This window comes from Nycticebus coucang, chromosome X (assembly GCF_027406575.1).
Source record: "Nycticebus coucang isolate mNycCou1 chromosome X, mNycCou1.pri, whole genome shotgun sequence".
In the NCBI taxonomy this organism is placed as follows: Eukaryota; Metazoa; Chordata; class Mammalia; order Primates; family Lorisidae; genus Nycticebus; species Nycticebus coucang.
Genome location: NC_069804.1, coordinates 22,677,519 through 22,696,627, shown reverse-complemented (window position 1 = coordinate 22,696,627; position 19,109 = coordinate 22,677,519). Strand labels below are relative to the sequence as shown.

Genomic DNA, 19,109 nt, shown 5'->3' with positions numbered 1-19,109 from the left:
TAGTGTGCTCTGAAGGTGCTTTATCCTCAAGGAATTGAACAGACCTGATGAAGATAAGCATTAAATAAACTCTTTCCCTACCCAAAAATCCATTCATTTTGCTACATCTCCATTTTAGAGAACAAAAATTATAGCTATGACTTTTTTTTTTTTTTTGAGACGGAGTCTCACTATGTTGCCCTTGGTAGAGTGCTGTGGTGTCACAGCTCACAGCAACTTCAAACTTTTGGGCTTAAGCGATTCTCCTGCCTCAGCCTCCCAAATAGCTTGGACTACAGGCACCTGCCACAACGCCTGGCCATTTTTTGTTGCAGTTGTTTAGCTGGCCTGGGCTCGGTTCAAACCTGCTAACCTTGGTGTATGTGGCCAACGCCCTACTCACTGAGCTACGGGTGCCGTCTATAGATTTGAGTTTTGCTAAAGAAGTTTTCATAATGGAAAATGTTAGAAATTAAAAGAGAAGAAATTCATATTGGTACATAAAATCTTGGTCACCATAGGTGACTTTCTTCTTTTGAACTTTAGAGATATATTTATGTCCAATATCAGCTTTTTGTCAACAAGTATTTATTGAGCAATTGCTATTTGTGGCCACTGTTACAGGCATTCGCAATACAGCAGTGAATAAAACAGTGTCTACTGTCCTCTAACATGCCTGTGATAAGGTGATTATAGCATTAGGTTGGCACACTTCTTTCCTATTTGTATTCTTTGTCAAATGTTTTGTATGGGATATGGTGCAATAAGAATGTCTTAGTTTGGGTTTCCCCAGGAGCATACTTCATGTAAGGACTCGAATACAAGTGGTTTGGAGGTGAAAGAAAACATTAGTAGGGGAACAGAGAAGTGAGACACGGATGAAAAGGCAGCCACCCCAACACCACTCTAAGTGGTGCTTAATCTCACAAGAAAATTCTGGGAAACAGAGTATCTGTCTTGAGGGGCAAAGGATCTGGGATGTTCATACACTATCTTCCATTACGCATTGGTTGGGGGCCTGTGAGGGAAGAGTTGATGCTAAGTCAGACCTTCAGTGTAAGCAGAAAGGTGGGTTTTGGTGATCTGAGAAAGTCCTCAGGCATAGGCATAGTAGATTTTGGAAGTTGGAAATTAGATGGCATGCAGTGAGCTGTTGAGGATTGAAGTAAGAGGATGTGAGCTGGGCTGCAGAGATGTTGGGGGAGAGTTGTCCTTCCATAGTAAATGAAAGCACTCCTGCTATTTGAAAGCTGGAACTGGTGCATGGTGAAAGCAAATTGAAATTGATTAAGACATTGTTAGAGGTGTAGTGAGGTAGAAAGAAGTGGCACAGTGAGTTAGCTTTAATGATGAAATTTTCTCATATGGCTTGGTAAACATACACTTGATAGGAGACGGTACCTTCCTGGGCAAACGCTAGATGGTGGTGTTCTCCAAGTAGAAGATAACCTACGAGATTTTTGATGCTGATCTATTATTACAGTTTAGCACATAATTTTAAAACAGTTGGGCTTCAATTGATCAAAAAACATTTACTGAACACCCATTAAGTACCAGAGTTGAGCCTGAAATAGAAAGGAAAATATTACTAAAAAGAGAAAGCAGAGCACAAAACCAAAATAGCAGCTTTCCAATTTAAATCAGCCTGGATTTTTCCTTTCTCTAGAGAACGTTTAGAGAATGTATGTAGCATGAGAATTTTTTTATCACAAAATGTGATAAAAATACTTTGTATTAATGGAAAAACATTCATGATCAATTTTTGATATTTCATGAATATGATATATTCAATTACTTATGAACTATATTTATGCCATGTGACTTTATAATGGCATTTAAAAAAAACATGATTGTTTTCTACAAAATGCTTTTTACTATCCTTCTAAAATGTACATCCTCCATGAAACTTTCTGTGTTAAATCTCACTAGTTTTAATTATTCCAGACTTACAGTATTATTCTGAGTAACTCTAGGAATTCATTATAGCAGTGCTTCTTAAACTTTAATGTGCATAATATGCACCTTGGGATCTGGTTAAAAGCAGATTCTGAATCAGTGGGTCTGGGGTGGAGCCTACCAGTATGCATTTTAAGAAAGAACCCAGATTATTCTAATGATACTGATCCATAGACCATACTCTGAGTAGACTTTTACTCATAAAGATGGTAATTGAATGAGTTTTGTTATGGTTGGAAACATGTTTTAATTTTAATTTTCTGTAGGAAAAGCATTTTTTCTTTTGTGACTTTCCCTCTATCTTCAACCTCCTTTACCCCTATCTTCACTATGTTCCTATAAACCTTATATTGCACATAGTAGTCACAAAATAGGTGTAAGTGATGAACAGGAGAAAACAAACTGTTTCCCCACCAGACATGGAAAGTTGGATAGTTTTTATTTGTTCCTTCAGAGCCATTCTTGTATTCACCTGCTCTCTCCCCTGCCGTGCGGACCTATATGAACCTCACTCATCAAGGGTTTCTTTTCCAGGTTGGTTTTGCTCATGGGAGCCCCAGTATAAGGTAAGAGAGAGAGAAAGAGAGAGATATCATGTACAGGATATCCATAAAGTTCGTGTGCAATTTAATAGCTGTCTATTTTAAATTGCACACAATCTTTATGGACACCCTGTATTTATTCCCTGTCCTCGGCTCCTTCCCTATAAGGTCACTTCGGGCTGGCTGAGAACATTGACAAAATGTTCTTTTCTCAAGATGTCCACCTTTAGACAACTCTCTCCTTTTGGCTTTTGGAAACTACACAAAAATCAAGAAATGTAAAACCCATGTGGACAGAAACAATTGAAGCACTCCCAGCAACACCAATAAGCTGAGCAATTTGAAACTTGCATGGGTGAATCAGAAAGGATGTTGCTGACTGTGTTCCTTGGAAGTGAAATAATGGACCATGACACAGGCTGTCTCAAAACTTTCATAGTGACCCATGTACTTCTGGTTCCTTGGCATCTTGCTCACACCCTTTAAGAGTTATTTTTGGCCAGGTGTGGTGGCTCATACCTGTAATCCTAGTACTCTGGGAGGCCAAGGAGGGTGGATTGCTTGAGCTCAGGAGTTCCAGACCATCCTGAGCAAGAGTGAGACCCCATCTCTAAAAATAGCCAGGCGTTGTGGTGGGCACCTTTAGTCCCAGGTACTTGGGAGGCTGAGGCAAGAGAATCTCTTGAGCCCAAGAGTCTCAAGTTGCTGTGAGCTATGACACCATAGCACTCTACCAAGGGTGGCAAAGCTAGACTCTGTCTCAAAAAAAGAAAAAGTGTTATTTTTAAAATAAATTCTCCTCAAGTTAGCCTAATTTGAGTGAGCCAACCTATTGGGACAGTGAAGCACGTGGTTGGTTTTGGACAGATAAATAGGTAAAATTTGCTTGAGCTGTGGGAAGACAAAATAATGGAACAATGTGCCAAGAACACTTAAAATCTATTCTCTTTACATCAAGATATAATATGTTGTTATTAACTATATTCAACATAATGTACAAGAAAGCTCTTGAATTTATTTTTCTTGTAATGCACATGTTAATTAGATTGATTCAATCATTTCACAGCATATGCATATTTCAAAACAACATGCTATACACAATAAATATATGCAGTTTTTCATTTGTCAAATAAATAAGCCAAGAAATACAGAAAAATATTAAAAGATAACACAACTTGAGCCAAATAGAAAGGGCTCAATTTTGACAAATATTTAATTGCTTTACAATTCAAAGGACATGTCAGTATTACATGACATTGTCAGCTTTGTTCGGACAATGACTGAAATTTGGCTTAGGTTTTTCATAACCTCTGTAGCATTTGAAACGTTTAAATTTTTGTTTCTCTGATTGGCGTGGGTCAGAGTCCAATTTAGATGTAGCCAAGGAGGTACTTCTGACTTGCAGAGAATATTTCCCAGACTGCTGGTCTATATTCTTATTGCAATTGATTACGACAGACAACAGAAACAATAAATTTAACTTACTAGTTGGTTTATTGTATTATTGAAGTCCTTTATTTTCTTACTTATCTATCCATTATTGAAAGTGAGATATTGAACTCTCAACAATTATTGTAGAAATGTATTTCTCTGTTCAACTATATAATTTTTTTGCTTCATAAAAAAGAAAAAAATGAAAAAAATTAACTTTGAAAAACAACAGTAGTAATTGTCTTTCTTTGATGCACTCTTTTTTTGCTTTTTAGAGACAGAGTCTCACTTTATTGCCCTTGGTAGAGAGCTGTTGCATCACAGCTCACAGCAACCTCCAACTCCTGGGCTTAGGTGATTCTCTTGCCTCAGCCTCCTGAGAGTAGCTGGACTACAGGCACCCTTCACAACGTCCGGCTATTTTGTTGTTGTTGTTGCAGTTTGGCTGGGGCTGAGTTCGAACCCGCCATCCTTAGTATATGGGGCTAGCACCCTACCCACTGAGCCACAGTGCACTCTTTTATCTAAACATATTAGCCCTGATGCTCCTTTATCTAAACAGATTAGCTTTGTTATTCTTTGAGTCCATTTAGTATTTGCATATGTATGGGGGTCTAAAGGTATTCAATCCTAGTTTTTACTAGAACAGAAGAGCTTTATTGTGGTCTGATTATAGGAGATCTCACTTTGCAGTGAAATATACCCATAACCCTACTTAATTTTCACCTATTAAAATGTCAATAAATTATTCATTTTGAATTTGACCTGAAATATTCTAGAGTGGTAACATTTTTAGTTCTCTTCAATGCAGCAGGGATTTCTCCCTTGGCTGTCTTGACTCCCTTCTCCATTATTCTCTAACACTTGAGGCTGCAAACTCATTCTTCTCCTAAATAAATGGTCATGGTGTTTACCAGAATTTTATTACTATGGCAGAAACCTCATCATTGGGATTTTTTTTTAAATGGGGAAATTTCATGGCCTGTTTTCAAGGTTATTACTCAGAGCAGCAGATATGTAACAAGGTTTTATTTTTCTTTTATAGTTATTGTCAGAATAGATGCCAGTATAGCAGTTTCAATTGCTCAAATGATTGTGGCAAGCTGGGACTTTTTCATTTTAACAATTAGGAAATCTGGTTGGAATGTTTAGAAAACAAGCATCACTAGCTCACTAATTGATTTCTTCTGTACTTTAATCATTCATCCATTTATCATTTGGTGATTGAAAACAAATGCTAAGTGTATGGAGAGGATCGATAATCTGTTTCCTCACAAAGCTCATGTATATACAAATAAATGATAACTTATTTTGGCAATGGTAAAACTATTCAGTAGATGGTAGAGGAAGGAAGGCCTAACTTAACTGAGGAGAGGGACTAGTTGAGAGAGCGTCATAGAGGAGCTGACATATGAGTGGAGTTTTGAGCTTGAACTTGAATAGAAGATGAGAGATGGCAGGTAGTTAGAAGCCAAATTATAAAAGGTCTTATACCTCCTGCTAGGAAAGTTTCTTTCTTTTTTTTTTTAATCTTGTAGTCAGTGTCAGGTCTCTAGAGAATTTCACCTAGGGAAGAGAGATTATCAAGTTTGTATTTTAAAAAGACGTTTGTGGTGAGGATATAGGGGATGCCTTGGGAGGGTGAAGTGGAGTCATGTTTATATGAATCTGGAGGTAAAAAAGCAACTGTGAGCTGTGGGAAGAGCTGCATAAGAGCTAAAAACCGCCTGAACAAAGTGAGAATGAAAATAAAGAAGCAGAGTGCTCACTTCGGCAGCACATACACTAAAAATCGGAACAATACAGAGAAGATTAGCATGCTCCTATGCAAAGGTGACAAACAAATCATGAAGCATTTCATGTTTTTGAACTAATACGTGACCACACAAGAGAAAAACTCAATTCAAGTTGAGGGGAGGGAGAGAGGGGAAGAGGGAGGAGGATTGGTGTACTCCCACCTAATGGGCACAATGTAAGGGTATATGGCACACCTCCAGGACACAACTACAACAGGGACTTTACCTAAGAAATGCGAACATTGTAACCTAATTGTTTCTACCCTCATACTAATCTGAAATTAAGAAAAAAAAATAAGCATATTCAGGAGATAATTATGAGGCAGATTTGGTGATCTGGAAAATAAATTATTGTTAAATTATGGAACATACAAAAGAGAATATATTGGGAAAATAGATGGGGGGAGAGAATGATTTTACATTGGGATGTTCTGAGGTTGTGGCATCCCTAACAGAAAGTTAGAACACTGTACCCTGGAGCTCATGAAATAAGTCTGGAGTAGAGACTCATGTTAGAAACCAGGGGGTAGTTAAACCAGAGGAGTAGATGGGATGATTGAGGGTTAAGTACAGGGCAGAGGTCTCTAATCTGTTTTTCTGTCTCTATACTTTTCTTATGTCTCTAATTAAATATGATTTCTATTAGGGTGGAGGGATTAGGGGCATGCCCTGAACTCACTTTAGAATCATTGCAAGCTAGACTGGGAAGTTCTTACAAATGTAGTAAAAGAATGAAGAGAAGATGAAGTTCTAGAATCCAAGGAATGAGAAGGTTTTAAAATAGCAAAACCGACTTGCTCAATGAGATAGGTTGGTTTACTATAAAACCGGAAGAAAACAGAGGTGAAAAACTTCTTGACATTGGTCTTAGCAATGATTTTTTGGACATGACATCAAAAGCACAAGCAACGAAAATAAAAAAGTGGTTGGTTGGTGCCTGTGGCTCAGTGAGTAGGGCACTGGCCCCATATACCGAGGGTGGCAGGTTCAAACCCAGCCCCCACCAAACTGCAACAAAAAATAGCCGGGCGTTGTGGCAGCCGCCTATAGTCCCAGCTACTCGGGAGGCTGAGGTAAGAGAATAGCCTAAGCCGAAGAGCTGGAGGTTGCTGTGAGCTGTGATGACACAGCACTCTACTGAGGGCGACAAAGTGAGACTCTGTCTCTAAGAAAGAAAATAGGAAAGTGGGGCTATATCAAATTAAAAATCTTCTGTACAGCAAAGGACACAATAACAGAGTGAAAAGGCAACCTACAGGATGGGAGATGACCTTTGTAAACCATTTATCCAATAGGAGGTTAACATCGAAACAGGTAAGAAATTCCTACAATTTAATCACACAAATTAAAAAAAAAAAAGTTAAAAATGGGCAAAGAACTTGAATAGAGCAGAGGATATTAACAAATGGAAGAACATACCATGCTCATGGATGGGAAGAATCAACATTGTTAAAATGTCCATACTTCCCAAAGCAATCTACCTATTCAATGCCATTCCTATCAAAATACCAACATCATACTTTCAAGATTTGGAAAAAATGATTCTGCGTTTTGTATGGAACTGGAAAAAACCCCGTATAGCTAAGGCAGTTCTCTGTAATAAAAATAAAGCTGGGGGCATCAGCATACCACATTTTCGTCTATACTACAAAGCCATAGTGCTCAAGACAGCATGGTACTGGCACAAAAACAGAGACATAGACACTTGGAATCGAATGGAAAACCAAGAAATGAAACTAACATCTTACAACCACCTAATCTTTGATAAACCTAACAAGAACATACCTTGGGGGAAAGACTCCCTATTCAATAAATGGTGTTGGGAGAACTGGATGTCTACATGTAAAAGACTGAAACTGGACCCACACCTTTCCCCACTCACAAAAATTGATTCAAGATGGATAAAGGACTTAAATTTCAGGCATGAAACAATAAAAATCCTCCAAGAAAGCAGAGGAAAAACACTGGAAGATATTGGCCTGGGGAAAGACTTCATGAAGAAGACTGCCATGGCAATCGCAACAACAACAAAAATAAACAAATGGGACTTCATTAAACTGAAAAACTTCTGTACAGCTAAGGAGACAATAACCAAAGCAAAGAGACAACCTACACAATGGGAAAGGATATTTGCATATTTTCAATCAGACAAAAGCTTGATAACTAGGATCTATAGAGAACTCAAATTAATCCACATGAAAAAAGCCAACAATCCCATATATCAATGGGCAAGAGACATGAATAGAACTTTCTCTAAAGACGATAGACGAATGGCTAACAAACACATGAAAAAATGTTCATCATCTCTATATATTAGAGAAATGCAAATCAAAACAACCCTGAGATATCATCTAACCCCAGTGAGAATGGCCCACATCACAAAATCTCAAAACTGCAGATGCTGGCGTGGATGTGGAGAGAAGGGAACACTTTTACACTGCTGGTGGGACTGCAAACTAGTACAACCTTTCTGGAAGGAAGTATGGAGAAACCTCAAAGCACTCAAGCTAGACCTCCCATTTGATCCTGCAATCCCATTACTGGGCATCTACCCAGAAGGAAAGAAATCCTTTTATCATAAGGACACTTGTACTAGACTGTTTATTGCAGCTCAATTTACAATCGCCAAAATGTGGAAACAGCCTAAATGCCCACCAACCCAGGAATGGATTAACAAGCTGTGGTATATGTATACCATGGAATACTATTCAGCCATTAAAAAAAATGGAGACTTTACATCCTTCGTATTAACCTGGATGGACGTGGAGGACATAATTCTTAGTAAAGCATCACAAGAATGGAGAAGCATGAATCCTATGTACTCAATTTTGATATGAGGACAATTAATGACAATTATGGTTATGGGGGGGGAAACAGAAAGAGGGAAGGAGGGAGGTGGGTGGGGCCTTGGTGTGTGTCACACTTTATGGGGGCAAGACATGATTGCAAGAGGGACTTTACCTAACAATTGCAATCAGTGTAACCTGGCTTATTGTACCCTCAATGAATCCCCAACAATAAAAAAAAAAATAATAATAAAAAAAAAAAAAAAAAGAACTTGAATAGATGTTTCTCCAAAGAAGGCATACAAATGGCCAACAAGTATTTGAAAAGGTGCTTAACATCATTAATCATCAGGGAAATGAAGATTAAAATATCAATCAAATATCATTTTATACCTGGTAAGATAGCTATTATCGAAAAGACAAAAGATAGGTGTTTTCAAGGATATGGAGAAACCAAAACCCTTATACACTTTCAGTGTGAATGTAAAATATCACACCCACTACGGAAAACAGTATGGAGGTTCCTCAAAAAATTAAAAACAGAACTACCATATGATCAAGCAATCCTACTGCTAGGTATATATCCAGAAGAATTGAAATCAGGATATATGCACTCTTATGTTTACTGTAGCACTATTTGGAAACAACATAAATGTCTATCAATGGATGGATAAAGAAAATGTGGTATGTGATGGTATATAATGGAATATTAAGCAGCCTTAAGAAGAAGGAAATGTTTGTGAAACTATTTTCTTCACAATCTGCCTAGTCATTGTTTTTTCTATCTGAAAATTACTTCTCTGGTGAAAACAGGGGTGCAAGCCTGCATTTCTAGAAGAAGAATGATAAACTGCTGAGAGTGATATTGGAACTCAGTGTCCAAACATGGATATTATAGTAAAGTTCCTTCTGTCTACGCTGTGCATAACATTTGATGGATTCAATTTGCAATAATTGTTGCATGAGAGCCTGAGAGTGCTGCATACAGGCTCCCTGCTGCTCCTAGTTTGGGGATGTTAATCAGACTTTCTGAATTCTCTAGCAATAAAGATGTCAGGCTCTGCTACATAGGCATACCTTGGAGATATTGCAGGTTTGGTTCCAGACCACCATCATAAAGTGAATATTGCAATAAAGTGAGTTCCACAAATTTTTTGGTTTCCCAGTGCATACAAAAGTAATGTTTATATTATAGTCTGTTAAGTAAAAAACCCAATGTACATTCCTTAATTAAAAATACTTTATTGCTAGGCTGGGGGTGGAAGCTCATGCCTATGATCCTAGGACTTTGGGAGGCTGCAAGGGGAGGATTGCTTGAACCCAGGAGTTTGAGACCCCATCTCCTCAAAAAATAAAAAGAAATTAGCTGGGCGTAGCCGTGTGTGCAGCCTGGGCAATAGAGTGAGAACTTTAAAAAAAAAAAACCCTCAAACTTTATTGCCCACAGTGATAACAATCATCCCAGCCTTTAGTGAGGGGTAATCTTTTTGTTGATGGTGGATCTTGCCCAGATGTAGATGGCTGCTGACTGATGGAAGAAGTAGTTGCTGAAGGTTGGGGTGGCTGCAGCCATTTCTTAAAATAAGACAGCAGTGAAGTTTGACAAATTAATTGACTCACTCATTCATGAAATATTTCCCTGTAGCATACGATGCTATTTAACTCACAGAAGAACTTTTTTCAAAATAGGAAGGCTGGGCACGGTGGCTCACACCTGTAATCCTAGCACTCTGGAAGGCTTAGGTAGGTGGATTACTGGAGCTCAGGAGTTTGAGACCAGCCTGAACAAGAGTGACCCGTCTCTAATAAAAATAGAAAACAAAAACAAAAACAACCAAAAGCTAGCTGGGCATGGTAGCTGGCGCCTGTAGTCCCAGCTACCCTAAAGTTGTTTCATCTGCATTGAAAATCTGTTTTTTAGTATAGTTTCCTTCAGCCATGACCTTAGCTTGATCTTCTGAATAATTTGTTGCAGCTTTTCTGTCATCACTTACTGCTTCCTCTTGTACTTTTTTGTTATAGAGACAGCTTCTTAGTTTCTTGTTTGTTTTTTCTTCTAATAATTTGGTTTAAAAAATTTTTTCAGGTTAATCTTAGGTTACAAACAACTAGGTTACAATGTTTGCATTTGTTAGGTTCAGTTCCTCTTGTAGCTGTATCCTGAACCCAAGAGGTGTGCCATATAGCCTTACGTTGTGCCCATTAAGTAGACAGCTTCTTATCTTAAACTGCATGAACCAACATGTAATAGCTTCCAATTTTTGTTATGAAGCTTCCTTACCTCTCTCAGCCTTCACAGAATTGAAGAGTTATGGATTTGCTTTGGATTAGGCTTTGGATTAATGTTGTTGCTGGTTTGTTCTTCTATATAGACCAGTAAAACATTCTTCCTATCAGTCATAAGTCTGTTTCACTCTTTTATCATTTGTGTATTCACTGGAGAAGCACTTTTTTTTTTTTTTTTTTGAGACCGAGTCTCAAGCTGTCACCCTAGATAGAGTGCTGTGGCGTCACAGGTCACAAAAACCTCAAATTCTTGGGCTTAAGCGATTCTCTTGCCTCAGCCTCCCAAGTAGCTGGGACTACAGGCACCTGCCACAACGCCTGGCTATTTTTTGGTTGTAGTTGTCATTGTTGTTTGGCAGGCAGCCTGGGCTGGATTTGAACCTGCCAGCTCCGGTGTATGTGGCCAGCGCCCTAGCCACTTGAGCTACAGGTGCTGAGCCAGGAGAAGCACTTTTAATTTTTTTCAAGACCTTTTCCTTTTCATTCACAGCTTGGCTGTTTGGAGCAAGAGGCCTATCTTTCAGCATTTGACCTACCTGTTTCACTAAACTTAATCAATTCTAATCATCTCATGTACTCCTTTCACTTGAACACTTAGAGGCCATTGCAGGGTTATTAATTGGCATAATTTCAAAATTGTTGTGTCTCAGGAAATAGGGAGGCCCAAGGAGAGGGATAGAGACAGGGGAACACCTGGAAAGGGGGGCAGTCAGAGTATACACAATGTTCACTGATGAAGTTTGCCATCTTATATGGGCGTGGTTTTTGGCACTCCCAAATAAGTCCAATAGTAATGTTACAGATCACTGTTCACAGGTCACTAGAACAGATACACAATGATGAAAAAGTTTGAAATACTGTGAGAACTACCAAAATGTGACACAGATATGATACGAGCATATGCTATTGGAATAATGGCACTGATAGATTTGCTTGATGCCAGGTTGCCATAAACCTTCAGTTTCTAAGCAACGCAATACAAAGTACAATAAAATGAAGTATAACAAAGTGAGGTATGCATGCCTGTTGGTCAGGGAGAATAAAAACAGGTTATCTCTAAAAATCTTCACAGAAATGTTACCATGAATGTTAAGGAAATGTATTTGTACATAGATTTCTATGTTTATGTCTGGTTCAGTCCTCTGAGGCTAAGTTTAAATGGTCGTTATTGAAATGAAACCCAAATGGAATGAATACTTCCCTTCTGTAAGTAGGCAGTGGCTAGATGGTTAAAAACCATGTACATCTTACTAAGGAAGCTATATTTTTGTCCTGAAGGCAATAGGAAGCAAGTACTATCTTAGATCTTTAGTTTAAATATGGTATATGATGATCTAAGATTTCTATGCATTTCTTCTATGTGAGTGGTTTTCAGTCAGGTTAATAGAGGTATAATTTACATATAGAAATTCATTCTTTTTAATGTACGGTTCTGTAAGTTTTGACAAACACATAGTGGTGTAACAACCACCATAATCAAGCTATGTAATAGTTACATCACACAAATAATTCTCTTATGGCCATTTGTAGCCAGCCCTTTTCCCTACTCCAGCCTCTGGCACCATTAATCTTTTTTTTGTTGTTGTTGTTGTTTGTTTGTTTGTTTGTTTTTTGCAGTATTTGGCTGGGGCTGGGTTTGAACCTGCCACCTCCGGCATATGGGGCCGGTGCCCTAGCCCTTTGAGCCACAGGCGCTGCCCTCAACCATTAATCTTTTTTCTGTTCCTATAGTTTTGCCATTTTAGTACAGCCACTATGGGAAACAGTTTGCCAGTTTCTTCTAAAATTAAATATACAGTCACTCTATGACTCAGCAGTCCTACTCCTAAGTATTTATCCTCAAGAAATCAAAACTTATGTTCACATAAAAACCTATATGCAAATGTTTATAGCAGCATTGTTTATAATTATCCCAAACTGAAAACAATTCAGATGTCCTTCAGTAGGTACATGAATAAACAAATTGTGGTACATCCATAAACTGGAATTCTGCTTAGCAATAAAAAGGAACTAACCAGTAACACAATGTAGCAACTTGAATGAATAGTAAGTTCATTATGCTGAGTGAAAGAAGCCAGCCTCCCAAGGCTATATACTAGACATACATGATCGGTAGTGGCTGTACCATTTTGCATTCCCACCAGCAATGTATGAGCATTTTAGTTACTCCACATCCTTGCCTTCACTTGGTAGAATTAGCTTATTTTAACAGTTATGGTATATTTGTAATGTTGTCTCCTTGTAGTTTTAATTTGCATTTTCCTAATTACTAATGATGCTGATAATTCGCCCATTTTTATTGGATCGTTTGTTTTTTATTTATAGATTTTGATACTTATTTATATATTATTGATGGAAATCTTTCATCAGATATATGTTTTGTAAATGTTTTCCCCCATTCTGTGGCCTATTGGTTTATTATCTTAGGGCACTGATTTTCAACTGGTGTGCCGTGGAAAGTTTTAAAGATCATTAATTAAATTATTTTCAAAATAAATTCAAAGCACGGTAAGTGTACATAATTAAACCTCTTTAAATTGATTATATGAGTATGTCATTGTTATAACAAACATTTTATTGTCGTGATAAACACTGGCTTATTTCTAAAGTGGGTGGGGTGTATGTCACGTTGGAAAATAAGGTTTTGTGACATGTCCATAGATGGCGCAATTTGACAAGGATTTGCCAATGAACACCAGTGTATGTCGAAATCATAGAAGTGAATGAAGCCATATGACTCAGAAATCCCTCATTGTGCCTGAGTAGGAAGGAGGTATAACTCAAGCTGAACGTGTCATACAATTCTGTCTGGATTTGAAATAGTGAAGTAGTTGGATACAAATTACCTTCCAAATCCTAGTTTTGAAAATGTTCCAAGTGTGTTTAATTAATACCTGTATTTCTTTTTAAAAAGTATGAGTTGTTTATTTACTTATTTTTATTATTTTTGATTTTTCAGTTTTTATTTTTATTGCATAGCATTCAATTAAAATGGACAAATTTTTAGTAAAGAAATAAAAATTAGAAGATGATGCTAGTGTGTCGACTACTGCTTCATCCAGTATATTGGCAACTAAAAAACAATTAATTGTCAATATGATGAAAGATTATTTACCATTCAGTTTCATATGTAGTAAAGGAAATACACCACATCCCTCATGTGTCATTTGTAGCAAAACATTAGCAAATGAAGCTATGGTTCCTAGCAAATTCAAGAGATTTACAATCCATACATTCCCACTTGTCAGAAAAGCCAGTAGAATATTTCAAACACCTTGCACTCAGTAATACTAAACAAGCAAAAATATGGACCCAATATGCAATGGTATCAAATAAAGCAGAAGAAGTGAGTTAAGCAGTTGCAGAAATCATAGCTAGGAAAATGAAATCTCAGTTGCAGAATCTGTTATTTTACTGGCCTGCTGTGCAAGTATAAAAACAATGTTTAGAGAAGAATACAAAAAGGAAATTTTAGAAATTCCGATTTCAGATAATACAATTACTTGAAAGTAATATCAAGTAATATCTCACCTCATAGAAGAAAATGTGTTTGTAATACAGTTGGATGAATCTACTGATATCAGTGGTAAACCCCAACTTTTAGCATTTAGTAGATTTGTCTATAAAGAAGAAATCATATAACAGTTTTTATTTTTTTGACCACTCCAAACTTCTCTTGGGATTCCTGTGTAAGTATTTGTAGGGATGGAGTCTCATCTATGTCCAGAGGTGTAAAAGGATTTGGGACACATGTGCAAAAATGATTCCAAAAATTATTTTTACACACTGTTTTCTACACAGAAACATTAGCGTCAAAATTGTTAGGGCCTGAATTACAAAAGGTCCTAGATGACACTATCAAAATTATTAATTACATAAAAAGCAGGCCACTGCAATCAAGATTATTTGCAGAATTTTGTTCCTCAATGGATGCCTCTCATCATATGCAACTCTTACTGCATATGGAAGAGAGATGGTTATCTTGAGGCAGGGTTGGAAGAGAAGGGAACACTTTTACACTGCTGGTGAGACTGTAAACTAATACAACCTTTTTGGAAGAATGGAGAATTCTCAAAGAACTCAAATTAGACCTCCCATTTGATCCTGCAATCCTATTACTGGGCATCTTCCCAGAAGAAAAAAAGTCCGTTTATCATAAGGACATTTGCACTAGATTGTTTATCATAGCTCAATTTACAATTGCCAAATTGTGGAAACAACCTAAATGCCCACCAATCCAGGAATGGATTAACAAGCTGTGGTATATGTGCACCATGGAATAGTATTCAGCCATTAAAAGAGATGAAGACTTTACATCTTTTGTATTAACCAGGCTTGAGGTGGAATGCATTCTTCCTAGTACAGCATCACAAGAATGGAGAAGCAAGAGTCCAATATACTCAATTCTGATATGAGGACAATTGATGACCTAGCACATGGAGGGGGGTGAGGGAGTGGGGAGAGGGAAGGAGGGAAGGGGGAGGGGGAGTCACAGTGTGTGACATACCTTTTGGGGTAAGGACACAATTATAAGAGGAAATTTACCTAACAAATGCAATCAGTGTAACCTGGTTTCTTGTACTCTCAATGAATCCCCATCAACAACAAAAAGATTTTATGAATTAAAAGAAATATCAACCTTTTTAAAAATGCAAATTTCTAAATTAGGTGATTTACTTTGTGACAAGGTTTGGTGTGATAAAGTTGCATTTCTTGTGGATTTATTTTAGTGTTTGAATACTCTTAATAAGATTATGCAGGAAAATGATGAAAATATTCTCTGCCATGGAGTCATTGCTCACAGCAACCTCAAACTCTTGGGCTCAAGTTATTTCTACAGATGAAATTAATGGTTACAGAGAAAAATGACTGCTCTGGAAAGAAAGGATGAAAAGACAAAATGCAGTAGGAATGTTTGAACTAGTGAAAAGGCATAAACTGGACAAAAATCTTACTGAACAAATTTTATGAACTTTAGATTTATTGCGCACAAATTTTGAAAAATATTTTCTTGCACGTACACTTGACATAACGTCTCTGTATTGGGTGAAAATTCCCTTTAAGTGTGTGTATGTTCAGCAAATTTAAATATTACAGAAGAGGAAAACTTAATAAAAATAAGAAATGACAGAGGATTGCAATGAAAATAATTCAACAACAGGTATTACAACCTTTTGGTATCTCTCAAGGGTGAATTTCCAAATATTACAAAACAAGCAATAGAAGTAATTCTTCTGTTCTCAACATCATATTTATGTGAAGTGAGCTTTTCTGCAATGAATAATATTAAAAGCAAAAATCGATCATGGTTAGAATCCTTGGAAGAAGATTTAAGATTATGACTGTCCAAAATTCAACCTTGCAAAGAAGATAATTCTAAAAAAAGTCAAGCTCAGATATCTCATTAAATGTTAAACTATAATAAATAAAAATAAATACAAACAAGTTTTTAAAGAATTTTAATTGTTATCTTTTTGTTACAAGTCATAATAAATTATTTTGTTTTATTTTTTGCCTGTGATGGTGCATTTTGTTTGTGTTAATAAATAAATCAAAAAAGGTATATATATGTATTTTTTTGATCAACATAATTTAAGTGTGCCACGCAAGTTTTAACTATAGATTCAAGTGTGCTGTGAGATAAAAAGATGGAAAAACACTGCCTTAGGGTCTTCTGCAGAGCATATATTTTTAATTTTGACAGAGTACAATTTCCAGTTTTCTTTCTTGTATAGGTCCTGTTTTAATAACTCTTACCTCAAAGTCATAAAGATTTTTCTCTTGTATCTTCTAAGAAGATTTATAGTTTTAGGTTTCACATTTAGGTTTGTGATCCATTGTGAATTATTTAAAAAAAATTTTTTTTTGATACAGAGTCTTACTTGTCACCCATGGTAGAGTGCTGTAGAGTCATAGCTCACAGCAACCTCAAACTCTTGGGCTCAAGGTATTTCTCTTGCTTCAGCCTTCCAAGTAGCTGGGACAACAGGCGCCCACCACAATGCCCAGCTATTTTTAGAGGCGGGGGCTCGCTTTTGCTCAGGCTGGTCTCGAACCTATGAGCTCAGGCAATCCACCCGCATCAGCCTCCCAGAGTGCTAGAATTACAGGCAGGAGCCACTGCACCCGACCCTATTTTTAATTTTTTATATGGTACACCATTTGTTGAATAGACATTTTTCTCCATTGATTTTATTTGTATTTTTGTTGAAAATCAATAGACCATGTACATGTGGGTCTGTTTCCGGACTTTATTCTTTTCCATCAGTCACATGCCTATCCTTTTGCCAGTAGAACACTGTCTTGATTATTTATTTATAATAAGTCAGATAATCAGTGTGAGACATTCAACTTCATTTTTTTCTTTTTTTTTCCCTATTTTGGCTATTCTGGTTCCTTTTCCTTTCCATACACATTTTATAATAGAATTGGCTTGTTAATTCTGGAACTATTCTGCTGGGATTTTTGTTGAGATTACATTGAAACTATAGACAAATTTGGATCTAGTGAAAAAGTAGTCTGTATGCAGTGGCTCCCAGCACTCTGGGAGGCTGAGGCAGGAGGATACCTTGAACTCAGGAGTTCAAGACCAGCCTGAGCAACAGTGAGACCCCTATCTGCACTAAAAATAGTAAAACGAGCTCGGCTTTGTGTTGGGCACTTGTAGTCCCAGCTACTCAGGAGGCAGAAGTGGGAGGATTGCTTGAGTCCAAAAGTTGGAGGTTGCTGTGAGCTATGACGATGCCGCTGCATTCTACCCAGGGTGACAAAGTGAGATCCTGTCTCAAAAAAGAAAAAAAAGTGATGGGCGGCGACCCCATATGCTGGAAGTGGTGGGTTCAAACCCAGCCCCGGCCAGAAACTGCAAAAAAAAAAAAAAAGTGAAAAAATATGTATATATATATATATATCCCTTTGAAGAATACTGCAGGTATTTTCACTGATGTATCATATTAAAAAAAATCATTGCTACATGTTACAGAGCTTTTACTCTGTTTTCTTCTAATAGTTTTAGAATTTCTGGTCTTACACTTTTTGGTCTTGCCTCCTTGATTAGTCTTACTCCTAGTTATCTTCTTTAGCTATTATAAATTGGATTGCTTTCTATATATTTTTTCAGGTAGTTCACTATTTGTATATAGAAACACTACTAGTTTTTGTTTTCTTATTTTAAAGTATTACGGGGTACAAATGTTTTTGTTTATATGGATTGCTTTTGTAATGCTTGAGTCATGGCTATAAGTGTGCCTATTACTCAAATAGTGTTCATTATACCTGTTAGGTAGTTTTTTTGCCCTCTCCTTCACCCCTTATGCCCCCTCCTTGATTTCCACCAAGTTTTACATTCCTCTGTGCACATTGTGCTCATCAGTTCCAGACTAATAATGAGTACATGGAGTGTTAGTTTTTCCATTTTGTGATAATTCACTTGGGAAAATGCTCTCCACTTCCATTCAAATTGTTGCAAAAGGCATTCATTCATCTTTTTTTTTTAATAGCTGAGAAATATTCCATGGTATACATATACCACATATTATTAATCCAGTCAAAAACTGATGGGCACTCTGGTTGATTGCACATCTTTGCAATTGTCAATTGTGCAGCAATAAAAATTCGAGTGTAGGTGTCTTTTTGATAAAATGACTTACTTTCCTTTGGGTAGATCCCCAGTAGTGAGACCTTGTTTGAGGAATCTCAAACTATTTTCCATAAAGGTTGCACTAATTTTCAGTCCCATGAACAGTGCACAAGTGTTCCCTTTTCTCTACATCCATGCCAACATCAGTTGTTTTTGGACTTTCTAATAAAAGCCATTCTAATAGGGTTAAGGTGATATTTCATTGTGGTTTTATTTGCATTTTCCTGATGATTAGTGAATTGAGCATAATTTCATGCTTTGGCCATTTATCTATCTTCTCTTGAAAAAAATCTGTTTATCTGTTTTGCCTACTTTTTGATGGGGTTATTTTTTTCTTATTGATTTGTATGATTACTTTCTAGGTTTTTCATATCCTTTGGGTAGTTGGCAAATATTTTCTCCCATTCTGTAGATTACTCGGTTCATTATTTCCTCTGCTGTGCAGAAACTTTTTAGTTTTTAAGTTGCGTTTATTTTGTTGTTGCTGTATTTGCTTTTGGAGTCTTAGCCATAAATTCTTTGCCTAGGCCAATGTTCAAAGGAGATTTTCCTGTATTTTCTTCTATGATTCTTATGGTTTCAGGTCTTACATTTAAGTTACTAATCCTTCTTGAGTTAATTTCTTGTGAGAGATGGGGATCCAGTTTTGTCCTTCTGCCTGTAGCTCATCAATTTTATCACCACCATTTATTGA

General features: G+C 36.9%; 1 non-coding gene across 1 annotated transcript; it reads left to right on the top strand.

Annotated features, from left to right (window-relative positions):
• Positions 1 to 5,669: 5,669 nt before the first annotated feature.
• Positions 5,670 to 5,775, top strand: LOC128578770 (U6 spliceosomal RNA). Its single transcript, XR_008377900.1, has one exon. It is a non-coding gene; the product is annotated as a U6 spliceosomal RNA (small nuclear RNA).
• The last annotated feature ends 13,334 nt before the right edge of the window (positions 5,776 to 19,109 follow it).